The sequence below is a fragment of the Palaemon carinicauda genome, chromosome 1, assembly GCF_036898095.1.
Source record: "Palaemon carinicauda isolate YSFRI2023 chromosome 1, ASM3689809v2, whole genome shotgun sequence".
NCBI lineage: Eukaryota > Metazoa > Arthropoda > Malacostraca > Decapoda > Palaemonidae > Palaemon > Palaemon carinicauda.
Genome location: NC_090725.1, coordinates 175,260,405 through 175,273,506, shown reverse-complemented (window position 1 = coordinate 175,273,506; position 13,102 = coordinate 175,260,405).

Below are 13,102 nucleotides of genomic sequence, written 5' to 3'. Positions count from 1 at the left end.
ATGAAAACATATACAATAATATGATAAATGAAAAAGACACAGATGTGATCTATCTAGATTTTGCAAAAGCCTTTGACAAGGTAGACCATAACATATTGGAGAAAAAAATGAGAAAGCATAATATTGTGGGAAAGATAGGAAAATGGGTAAAAGAATTCCTGCAAAACAGAAAACAGATAGTGGTTGCAAATGACGAGAAATCAGATGAAGCCCAGGTAATATCTGGTGTGCCCCAAGGTACGGTATTAGCTGCACTGCTATTTGTTATTATGATCTCAGACATAGACTGTGATGTTGAAAACTCCGTAGTGAGAAGTTTCGCCGATGACACAAGAATAAGTAGAGAAATTATTTGTGATGAAGATAGGAACTCACTACAAAGAGATCTAAACAAAATATATGAATGGGCGGAGATAAATAGGATGGTATTTAACTCCGATAAATTTGAATCAATAAATTATGGAAACAGAGAAGGAATGGTGTATGCATACAAGGGACCTAATAATGAGACAATCACAAACAAGGAAGCAATTAAAGACCTTGGTGTAATTTTAAATAGGAATATGTTATGCAACGACCAAATAGCAACACTGTTGGCTAAATGTAAAGCAAAAATGGGAATGTTATTCAGACACTTTAAAACAAGAAAAGCTGAACACATGATTATGCTTTACAAAACTTATGTGCGTAGTACACTCGAGTACTGCAATGTGATATGGTACCCACACTACCAAAAGGATATTGCGCAAATAGAGAGTGTACAAAGGTCCTATACTGCTAGAATAGAAGAAGTTAAGGACCTTGAATACTGGGAAAGACTGCAATTTTTAAAACTATACAGTCTAGAAAGGAGAAGAGAACGCTACATGATAATATAAGCATGGAAGCAAATAGAAGGAATTGCTGAAAACATCATGGAGCTTAAAGTATCAGAAAGAGCAAGCCGAGGTAGATTAATAGTGCCAAAAAGCATTCCAGGTAAACTGAGAAAGGCGCACAGGACATTAATCCACTACGCACCAGCATCGATAATGCAGCGACTATTTAATGTGCTGCCAGCTCATCTAAGAAACATATCAGGAGTGAGCGTAGATGTGTTTAAAAATCAGCTCGATAAATACCTAAGATGCATCCCAGACCATCCAAGACTGGAAGATGCAAAATACACCGGGAGATGTATTAGCAACTCTCTGGTGGATATACGAGGTGCCTCACACTGAGGGACCTGGGGGAACCCAAACAAAAAATAAGGCAATAAGGATAAGGCTCTCTCATTCCACTGTCCCTCTCCTCCAACCCAGGCTCTACCACTTGCTGGGTCTACCTCTGTCCTCCCACTCTATCTTAATTGTACCAAGGACTTTGTATCCCATCTTCTCCCTTTTACTAAAAACCTCCTCACTCTTCATGTAGTCTCTCTCATTAACTGGTTCTCGCTGCTATCTGTCCTTTCTCTCCTTACTCAAACTACTAATTTCCTCCCTTACATTACATCTGGCCACCTATCCTTGATCTCTCAATTAAGCCATACATGTTATGGTTTGTCCAACTCGCACAAAAATACACAAACAGACTGTTATATAAGAATAATTATTTGACACTGTTCCTAAGTATGTTGGGAACCCCTATCTGCTCTTAGGCAGAGCTATAGGCAAAAAAACCCTATGAACTATAGTTCTGAAGACTGGTTTCCAGGCCTAGTCTGAAACTGGGGCCTCAGTCCATGTTTTTTTTATAAGAAAATCTTTGACGTATTCTGAACCTTGGTTGGGAACCCCTGTAAGCTCTTGGGCTGAGCTACAGTCAAAACCTCCTCGGAGGAATTGCTCTCAAGACTTGCCACTTGGCTTAATCTTAACAGCTGGGGCATTTGGACCTAGTGCTATCAAACTTCTCCTACTAAAACATTTCTACTCCTCTCTCTGTCTCTTCTACTTACTGAGTCACACTGCTATCTTAATTTTTCCCTTTTAAAATAAAGGATAGACTTGAAATAGGACTATACTATTTTAATTCCTGATAATGTAGAGGACTTTTCATAACCAGTCTCACTATAACCATTTTTTTCAGATTTTGGAGAATTGCACTCATCGATGCTTGTATTTGTTAATCTCGTAATCATATCAGCTAGACTAGAAAAGTTTCTTTCTCCAATTATTTCAGATATTGGCGTTGGATCGATCGCACAGTTTGTTTTCTTTGCTTTCTTGAAAATCCTGCCTGAGAACAGGGTCGTATGTTATATTATTGAACCTTGTTAACTATATTTATATATATATATATATATATATATATATATATATATATATATATATATATATATATATCTGGTGTAGCATTAATTTGATGTTGAATAATTATAAATAACCTAATTGTACTTTCATTTTTGTTTTTAAAGAATATTATAAAAAAAATCTCCAGTTCCTGGTCACTATACCCTTCTGGTAGCCCTTTTTCATTTACATTTCCCATTATACCGTTTAGGAGACGATATGATTTATTTGTCTGTGGTTGCTTCACTTTTATCTCTCTTATATTATCCGCTTTTTTTCCTTCTTAGTACGTAATCATATTGGCACATTGCAGTTTTTCATTCTATCCATATACTTTTAGTTTTAAATCGATTCCAATTTCTTCATTTACGTATTTTTTTTCCCCCATCAAACCAAAGGGAGCGGTCTTCTTAGGTCTGGTTTGTAACATGGATATTCAGGTAAGGTGAACCCAATGGTTTGTATCAATTTAAGATATGATTGTTCAGTGAGTTCATATTCAGAGCAGAACTGATTGTTGGCTGGGTCATTGATGTCATTTTCCACCATGTCAAGTACTTTCAGTTCAAGCACTAACCGAGAAAGAATGAATCTGTTGGGTTTGGAGTTCATTACCTTTTTCTATGTCTTGCTTTGTATGGCTTAAGGTAATATTTCATGCCCTCAGCAACTGCTGTAAGGAGATAGGATGAGCCTACGGCATTGCTCAACCTGACCTTCAGAAGTTCATTTTCATCTGTCGGTCAATGGCTTATGATCAATATGACTTTCATAAGTTCATTGTTTGTCTGTTTGTCAATGGTTTCGAGTTGAGCTACCATATTTCCAGTTGAAACATCGTGCAATGTGTCTGATTTGTTTTCCGCACAAATAACATATATCCTTGCACTTTTGGTAAATTTCTGTGACAGGGAAACAGGTTGAGATGCAGCATCTTTTTTTCTTTTTTTCTTTTTTTCTTCTATTTTTTTTTTTTTTTTTTTACGGCCTTCCTTTTATCTTCTGTTCAACAGAGCTGGCTCATCTCGTTCAATACTTGTTTTATGTGAGATCCTTATAAAATGTCATGTGATACAAAATGCCATTCTGAAACAGTTCATCGGCTGGTGCTGCTCAACTGACATATAAAGCATAGTGCAAAATCCACCCTTTTGGGCTGGATGCTATTTTGCTTAATTTGAGCTGTGGATGCTATGGGTTCTTGTAACTCAAAAGAAAAAAAGAAAAGAATATGTTTGTACCTACACCATAAAATTAAACAACTGAAACATTACTTTAATGCAAAAAAAGAAGAAAAAGAAAATCATTGCTAATGACTGAAATTGAATGTAAGTTACGGGCCGAAATATTGAAATGAAAATGGTAGTTGGTGAAAGTTATTTTTACCATGGTCATCTTATCTACAATTTTCCAAACAGTTTATCATATTTAGGAAATTTCACCATTTATTTCAGGCCAATAAAAGGTAAAAAATAGCACCCTATAATGTTAAATGCTTATACTATAATCATACTAAATCAGTTGAGTTTTTGCTTGTACCAAAAAATACACAGTTATTTTTTTTTCATGATAAGTAAGCTTACTCTGATAACTACGGACACAATCTCACATGATAAGTTGTCTGTAGGATACCACTTGTACTCGACTTTTCCTCCCTGTCATGATACGTGCAACCTCTCTCTCTCTCTCTCTCTCTCTCTCTCTCTCTCTCTCTCTCTCTCTCTCTCTCTCTCTCTCTATCTCCTTAAAACTCAAAAACACCGAATTATACATTATTGCGAAGGAGAGCGAATAAAAAGGAAAAAGTAAAAAAGCTCACGAAAAAGCTAGAGCCAAATGAGCCGTAAGGCACTAATTTAGGAAAATAATAAATTCTTTCATATAAAACGTGGGAGTTGCTAGACTAACAACAAGAGAAAGATATAACAGGTAAATTTCTAAGCTATTTGTAGTCTTAACTACCTCCTTGACTGGAAGAACCAGAAAGGCGAGTGAACGGGGAATCAAAGGGGGAAAGAAAGGGAATTCAGGAATCCGGAGATACGGTACCAGCGGTTAGTTGAGTAATCTCTTAAAGAGAGAGAGAGAGAGAGAGAGAGAGAGAGAGAGAGAGAGAGAGAGAGAGAGAGAGAGAGTTTAAAGTCGTCACTAACTTCTTCAATAGGAGGGCCTAGATTCTTGATTACTAGAATCCAAGACTGTGATAGATAGCAACACATGACGGTGTAGCATGGGCTCTGTACGTTTAGGCAGGCACCAAAAGTATATTTCCAGGAAAAAAACAGGTGACTGATATCGTACTGGGAAATAATGCTGATGAATGGGCCAAGCCGCGACCGGATCGTTAGCTAGAGCAGCGTTCGTTACCTAAATCCTTCGTCTTGGTCTGTCCTTAATAAATTCTGTTATTTTTTTTCCAAATCACCTACTGCACAATTTGAATGTTTAAAAGCCGCTCATGAATGGCAGAGGTAAGGGACAGTGACATTGCCCTATCAAGCTGGAAAATGCCCGAGAGACTGACCATACATACATAAAATCAGCGTCCAAGACCACTATCCACTCAAGTTAGGACCAAGGAGGGGCAGGCAATGGCTGCTGAGGACTCAGCAGAAAAACCTATAGGCTCCCCCAAAACACACATCCTTAGCTCACAAGGATGGTGAGGTTGCAGTGACAAAAAAACTAACGAATTTGAGAGAGACTCGAACACCAGTCAGGCATTCACCAGTCAAGGACGTTACAACATTGCCAACCACAACCCTAAGGAACGCAGATAAATCTTTCGTGAGAGATCTCTAGCGTTCTCATGACAAAATAGACAAGATGTAGCTCTCCTTACAACTAATATGAAATGGGTGGAGCACTCTCCATCCTTATCGAATCAAGAACAGTAAATGGCTGTCTTTGTTAGTGAAAAGCATCAAAAGTTACAAATCGAGTGGCCATATTTCAATTCTTTATAATCATTTAACATCTCAATTATCAACTGCAAATATAAAACACTCCCACACAAATATATAGCCTACAGTATATATATATATATATATATATATATATATATATATATATATATATATATATATATATATATATATATATGTATGTATTAGTGTGCTACTGTAGTTAACACACATTTGGGTTCTCTTGAAATGTCCTCTTGGTATGTTACATCTTCAAGTAAAGTCTAAGTAAGTTAACTTTAAAATAGTTTATTCTTCAAGAACAGGGGTAACATCTCCATCACAGGAGTATAGCTGGTTTGGTCGGATGACCATTCCGTATGACGTTGTAAAGTAAACTGATACAACTATCCATATGCATGTTAAAATTATTTCAGCACTTAATGATTTATGTAAATACCACATTAATACCGGAAGATACTTAGTTCTGTTCTCACAGACAACCTTTCTCATGGATTGGATTGGTGTTTACTCTTCATGAAAAATGTTACATTGCTGAGGTTTGGTATTCGCATCCTGCTATGATATGACTACAGCACTTCTCACACTCGCTTCTACTTCCACAGTGACCTATTAGGTCATATGTTTTAAATATGTAATATATAATTATTACATAATCTCGGCCATCTATCTCAATTTTTTTTTTTTTTAAATTTAACATCACGTCAAAATATGTTTACTAGGAGTGTGACTGGATATATATATTTTATATTTTGTTTAACTTTAGCCATAGGCAAATGAGGATGAATGTTCAAATAGGCACATTAAAAAAATAATAATAATAATGCATATTAACAGATATTACCAAAGCAAAGAAAAATGCATGATAAATACAGATCACATATATGGTACATTGCTAGCAAACGATTATATGGTAACCCCCAAAAAATACTGATATACATATGATTCGGTAACTTTGTTAAAAAATAATTGTTACCTTTGTCAGAAATATAGATTATAATACGGTAATTAATAAAAATATTTGTTACCTTGGTAAAGATACAATTTTAGTGCACAAACACGAATTCCTGGTACATACATATATATATATATATATATATATATATATATATATATATATATACATATATATATATATATATATATATATATTTTATTAGATGCCCATAGATTCTTTATTTAAACATTTGGGGCTTATATATTTTATTAGGTGCCCATAGATTCTTTAAGTTTTAGATGTTTTTATCATTAAAATGTTTGTAAAAATGTTTTTAAAATGCAAATGTTCAATAGTCTCTTCAATTACATATTACTAGCGTACTAACTGCTTTTCGTACACAATACTTTTCCAAGACATTTTTACTCCTTTGAGTGAATGAAGGGGCCAGTTTCAAACAGCTTTAAATTGAATTAAATAAGGAGTTTTGTCTGGACATGGCAAAACGTTCTGTTTGAGTTGCAAACTATTGTACCTTAACCTACGCCAAACAAAGATGTTAACGGCGATAAAAATCATCACTGTAACGCATAAAGCTGCTAGGAATATGTAAAATCTTAGATCTGCATAAGTCGGTGACGGGTGGTCCATCTCGGTCAATTTCATCAACCGCTTGGCTACATGTTCGTTGTATGGGAGAGGTAAAGATGGAATTGTTGTCGACTACGTGAAGTTCGCGAAGTAGGCTCGTTCTCTGATGATAGTCTTGATTCCATGCACCGTATAATTCGGGGACGTCCCGATACAACCATCTGCTGCAACGAAGATTTGGGAATAGGACGTGGATCCGTCTGGGCATGATACATTGAAGCCGGCCTTGTCGTATCGTATCCACGAGCCGTTGTTCAGTCTGCAATTGAACTTATTATTGTCAAAGGGATAAAGCTTATCCAGACAATTTTAATTTGTATGGGAGAGAGCACCGTCTAGCACTATACCTAACTCGTATGAATCCATTAAGTTTTTATGGAATTCAAATGACCCAGCTGTACATATTTTTTTATCCATTGCGTCTGAACAGTGAGTTAATTGATTTAAGTCTTTAATGACCGTATATGTTTCCTTGTCTGGGGAAATCAATACGTGTCCTGTCAAACTGGATAGTACTGGATTTGAGTGATTCATCATGAAAGTCGGAAATGGTGATATCCTGTAAGATTGCCAGGCATCGGAAGAATCAAAGGGAATTGTAATCATAATCCAGTGATTTTCAACGCTTACTGTAATTAGGCTGTAATAAAATTCTAACCTACGTGCGTCTAACAAAGGAATATAACCTAATTTCTCCCCTCCGTTCTCCACAATTAACGTTAAGTCTCTTATTGGCAACAAATGGGGTGACAGTACACCTTTAGTCGCTAACGTGATAGCTTCCACATAGTCTTTTGATTTCTCAATGAAATGTGCAATTCTATTATGTATGTGGTCTATTTTTTAATTATATTACGTTAACATTGCCAACAAATCCTGTACTTCCATAATCTAATTGATATTACTAGAATGTTCATTTACTAAACTCATAATTTGATTGATGGAAGCTAACTGATTCCTTAGTTCTGACATAATCAATTCATCTTCATGAGTCAAGAACTCAATTTTCTTATTTTGATTACTAATCTTAAGACGGTTGGAAATTCCTAAACCTAAACTTGCAATAGAACCAAAGATGTTTAGTGCAGCAAAAATAAACGGGTTACGTTTCTCAAGATTATCGTGTCCTACAGTCCACATCAAAAGGTCACGAGCCAAAGATTCTGCCTCGTAAGTCTTATTTTGCAAGTCGTCAGAGAGCATCTCTGCAACTTTTAGTGTCGATGCAAGCGAACTCTCTGTATTAAAAGGAAAATGTCTTCTATGCATTTCATTTAATGAGACAGCAAACCTTGAAATGGCGCTCTTTAAGCTAGTGACGTCATTCTCTGGGAGAAAAATTGCTTGCATACGCACTTCAACAACTACGTTACTTGATGTAATAAAAACGTTTTCTTGTCTTTCAACTATAGTGCCATATTTAAAATCTATACTTCTAGTTTTAGAGCTCATCCCACACGAGAAAAATGTCTGAGCGAACAATATCACTCCCAACAATAAAAACTTCATCTTGGAAACCTGTAACGAGAAAAACATATGTAATTACTCCTGTATTAAGAAGAAAAACTTTTAACATATGATGTAATAAAAAAAAATAAAAATCTTTCCCTCACTTCTTTCCCTCCTATTTTAATTTCTTATGTGAGCCAATGGTACGATTCTCTCATCCGTGGGTTGGGATACGTTTTGAACTCTAAACCTATTGGCCGTTAATGTTTCCAAAATGTTAAATGGGCCTTCAAACTTAGGTGTTAGTTTATAATTGAGTCCTTTACATATATTTACTTGTATGTATACATTATCACCCACGGTATATGTTTTAGTTGGCTTCGCTATTTTATCATGATTCCTTTTCATTATGATTTATGATTCTTCTAAATTCTTTTGAAGGATATCAAAACGACTTTTGCTTGCATTTATACATTCTTTTAAAGGATTTGATAGATTAGTTGTAGGCGTTAATACATGGAAAGCGTTCTAACTGGGGTACCATATAATGCTTTGTGCGGTGACATTTTAATTGATATATGATATGAATGATTCAGAGTACTCAGTACCGCAGGTATTGCAATATCCCAGTTTGGGTCTGATCCCCCTAGTGTTACTCTTAATATATTTAAAACCTTCCTATTTGCTTTTTCCACTAGCCCATTCGACTCTGGGTGATATATCATGGTATTTATTTTCTTTATGCTAAGGAATTCACACAATGAGGTAAGAAAGTGATTATTAAATTCTCCACCCGAGTCTGAGATTATCATGTGTGAAATTCCATGTTTACAACTGTAACACCCGTAAAACTTCCTAGCGCATTCAATCGCAGTTTTAGGTTTAAACGCTATTAGTTCTGTATATCGAGTTAAAGCATCTTCAATTACTAAGAGGTGCTTATTTCCTCTGTCTGACTCGTAAAATCCTCTTAATAAATCTAAATGTATCCTTTCAAAGGGTTGATTAGGCACGGGATAAGCCCCTAGGCTGACAGGTGTTTTTGTATGCCCTTTGTTTTCCTGATATGTGCGACAATTAGCTATGTGTTTTTTTATGTCTGTAAGCATCGTATGCCAATAAATCAATGATTTGGCTTTCTGTGACATTAATGAGAACCCCGGGTGTCCATGCAATGGATTTGAATGCAACCAATTCAGGACAGTGGAAATAAGTGAGATTGGTACCACTACGTGGTCGTTAGTTACATGTGGTGTATTGTGGGTTTTCCTTGTCACGGTCCTACACAGCATATTGTCTTTGATTATATAATTCTGCTGCTTATACTTTATATATTCCTTTTCTTTATGATTGCCTTTCAAAGCATTTATAATTTTATCTAATTTCTGATCTTTTCTTTGCTCAGTCTGTAATAATTCAGCACTCCAGCCCAAATCTTCTTGTTCAGATATCGTTTTAACAATAGGCGTGGATGTTGATATATCTATTAATTCAGCTAAAGGCTCCGTACAAGATGACACGGGGTTGCGTGATAATGCATCAGCAATGATATTTGCTTTCCCAGGTAAATATCCGATTCTCGCGCCAAAGTCTTGAATGATCAAATGCCACCGAGTTCATTTGGGGCTGTGGTTGAAGCCTTTAAAGAAGTCGGTTAGTGGTTTATGATCAGTAACAACCTTAACGGGATAACCGTATATTATGAACTTAAAATGCACTAGTGAATTAACAATAGCTAGCCCTTCCTTGTCTATTACTGCATACTTACTTTCGGAAGTTCTCAGTTTTCGAGAATAAAATGCTATCGGGAAAAATTGTTTTTCATATTGCTGAAGCAATACCCCACCTACTCCTAAGTCTGAGGCGTCTGTTGCAATGAGGAATTCCTTACCGAAGTCAGGAAATTTTAAGATAGGAGAACTACACAGTTCATCTTTCAAGGTATTAAACGCCTGTTGATGCTGCTCAGACCATATGAAATCTAAGCCCTTCTTCGTAAGTTCAGTTAAGGGAGCGGCTATTATTCAATAATAGCGTATAAAACGCCTGTAATATCCACTACACCCCAGAAATTGCTGTATTCCCTTGACATTAGTAGGTATCGGAAAGTTACGGATAGCCGACACCTTATCATGGACTACTTCAAGACCTTGGCTTGACACCATAAAACCCAAATAGACTAATTCTGTTTTGAAAAAATTCCCGCTTACTAATCTTTACCCTTAAGTTATGTTGTCTTAGTCTCTTTAGTACTAGTTCTAATTTACTTAGATGTTCTTCTAAGGTGTTGGAAAAGATTACAAGGTCGTCCATATAGGTATGCAATATATCCCCTAGCAAGTCTCCAAACACTATGTTAATCATTCTTGTAAATGTTATGGGAGCACAACGTAAACCAAAAGGCATCCGTAAAAATTCATAATGTCCCCTGGCTGTGCTGAAGGCTGTGTATGGGATACTATCTTCTTCTAATGATATCTGGTGAAAGCCTTTAAGTAAGTCCAAACTGGTAAAATATTTATTCTGAACTAACAAAGACAAAATATCATCAGTACATGGCACTGGGAATCGATCAGGGATCGTCTCCTCGTTTAGGCGACAGAAGTCTACGCAGATACGCCATGTTCGATCTTTTTTCGGTACAACTATTAATGGAAAATTATAAGGGCTGTTCGATTTCCTAATGACTCCTTCTTCCAGTATTTTACTTACTTCATCATTTATTTCATTCTGGAATTTCATAGGGAGTCTGTACGGGGGTACATAGATAATTTTTTGCTTGTCCTTTAACCTTATTTGATGCTCGATCACATCTGTTTTTCCTAAGGATCCATCCGTAGTGGAAAAAACATCATGATATTCAGTTACAAGTCCAAAAATTTTCTGCTGAATTTCTTCGTCTTGAATGTCTTTATTGATTTTATTTTTAATAGATTGCAAAAGGGATTCATCAGCAACTGATTTAGCGTGATTAATTTTAGCAATGGTAAGAATACGATGTTTATAAACTTTTACATCCAAGATATGTTGATTTTTGTGAATTACTAAAGTGGTATTTAAATGATTACAGACTTCAATATTACATTGTTGATGTGAGCCTATTGTATAAATAGCTTGTGTGACAGACAATCCGTTAGTTTTCAAAGTGTCGGAAAGGATTAATATTTCAGATCCCGGTAATGTTTTCTTTACTTGCACTATTAAATTCAAAGGTACGTTTGGCTCGATAGATTGCGTGCAAGATGATATTACGGGTGAACGGGAATTCTGTTGGGTCGTGTATATTATTTCTTTATTAGTGAGACAAGTTATTGGTTCTTCAACGTACATCACTGTTTCATTTGTCGTCTCCTTTTTATCCAAAACTGATTTTAAGGTATTAGATGACTTATAGAAATTTCCTTTGATATACACGCCGTGCTTGTCAGGGGCTAAGATAATGTTTTGATTGCCCATATAATTACAGCTGGATACATATCAATGTTTTGTACAACAACAAATGTATCGCCAAACGTGCGCTTACCGACCTCTAACTGAACATGAGTTACGCCTATTACATTTAATTCATTATTTCCTATACCCGAGAGTCTTACTCCGGATTTTTCTATTGGAAAGTTCGAAAACAACAAATGATGTGTCCTCAGATCCATGATATTACGTGGATTACCAGAGTAAAAAATAATGTAAATGATCTGTGTTCTAAATTTACAGCATATAATGTTGGTCGTAACTCATTTTGGCTTATTATTGTATGAATTCGTTGTAAATCTACGGGAGCATGCACTGATTTACTTAATTCGGCCGTGTGTTTCATAGGAAAATCTATTGCCTCACAATGATCTGATAAAACATTAAATTGATTATTCAATACTACTGATGTTGACATGAATGACCTTGACCCAACATCACTCTCTTCCCCACTGGAGTTAATTATGTGGTATTTGCTTTGCTCTGCACATTCTGAAAATTAGTCTGACCTTGCGAGGTCTGGTTTGACGACCCAGGCTCAGCGTTATTCGAAGAACTGTTTGTTTGTTTTTGATTTTGAACTACATTGACGTTTGGCTCTTTCTTCTTATCAAAATGAGGATTTTTCTTTTTATTTTCATATGGAAATGACTGTGGAATTGACTGTGTATTTCTAGGATTCTGTTGCGTCTTACGCGAGTAGCACTGACTATATGAATGAGTCGAACTATCATGTATCGAACAGAATTTCGTTCTGCAGTCTGCAATCAAGTGACCTTGACGTTTGCAATTATAACACATCATTCCTGCAACTTGACTATTATTAACTACGTTTACTTGTCGTGGCTTTGTTTCATTTTTTGAAAAACTTGGGTTAACACGGGATCAAGATCAGGGACATGTGTTTCTTTATCTGTTTATATACATCCAATTCCATATTTGCTGGCGTTAACTTTTTATCAAAACACCGCACTAAAGCTTCAGGCAACATAAGTGTCATGCAAGTTAAATATATTAATCGTAAAAAATCTTTCACGGAGATGTTATCTCTAGTAACCCAAGTGGAATTACCTAAAATATCTTGATATTCATTAAGCCTATCAGCTATGAGAGCTGCTCTCTCAATAACATTAAGCCGAGTCATAGTGGCTTGATTAAGTGTATTTCTTAATGTTATAACTACATCCAAGGCTTCTTCACCCCCATAGACCGCACATAGCCTAATTTTGAAATCATCCCAGGTAACTGCCTCTTGAAAGGAAACACCCCTTAAATACGCACTCGCATCTCCTTTAGAAAAGTCTATAAAACTTTTAGCTTCTTGTAATTGTACAAAAGGGTCTACGATTTGTTTGGCATTTAAATGGGCATCGACGGATGAAATCCATGACTCCACATTC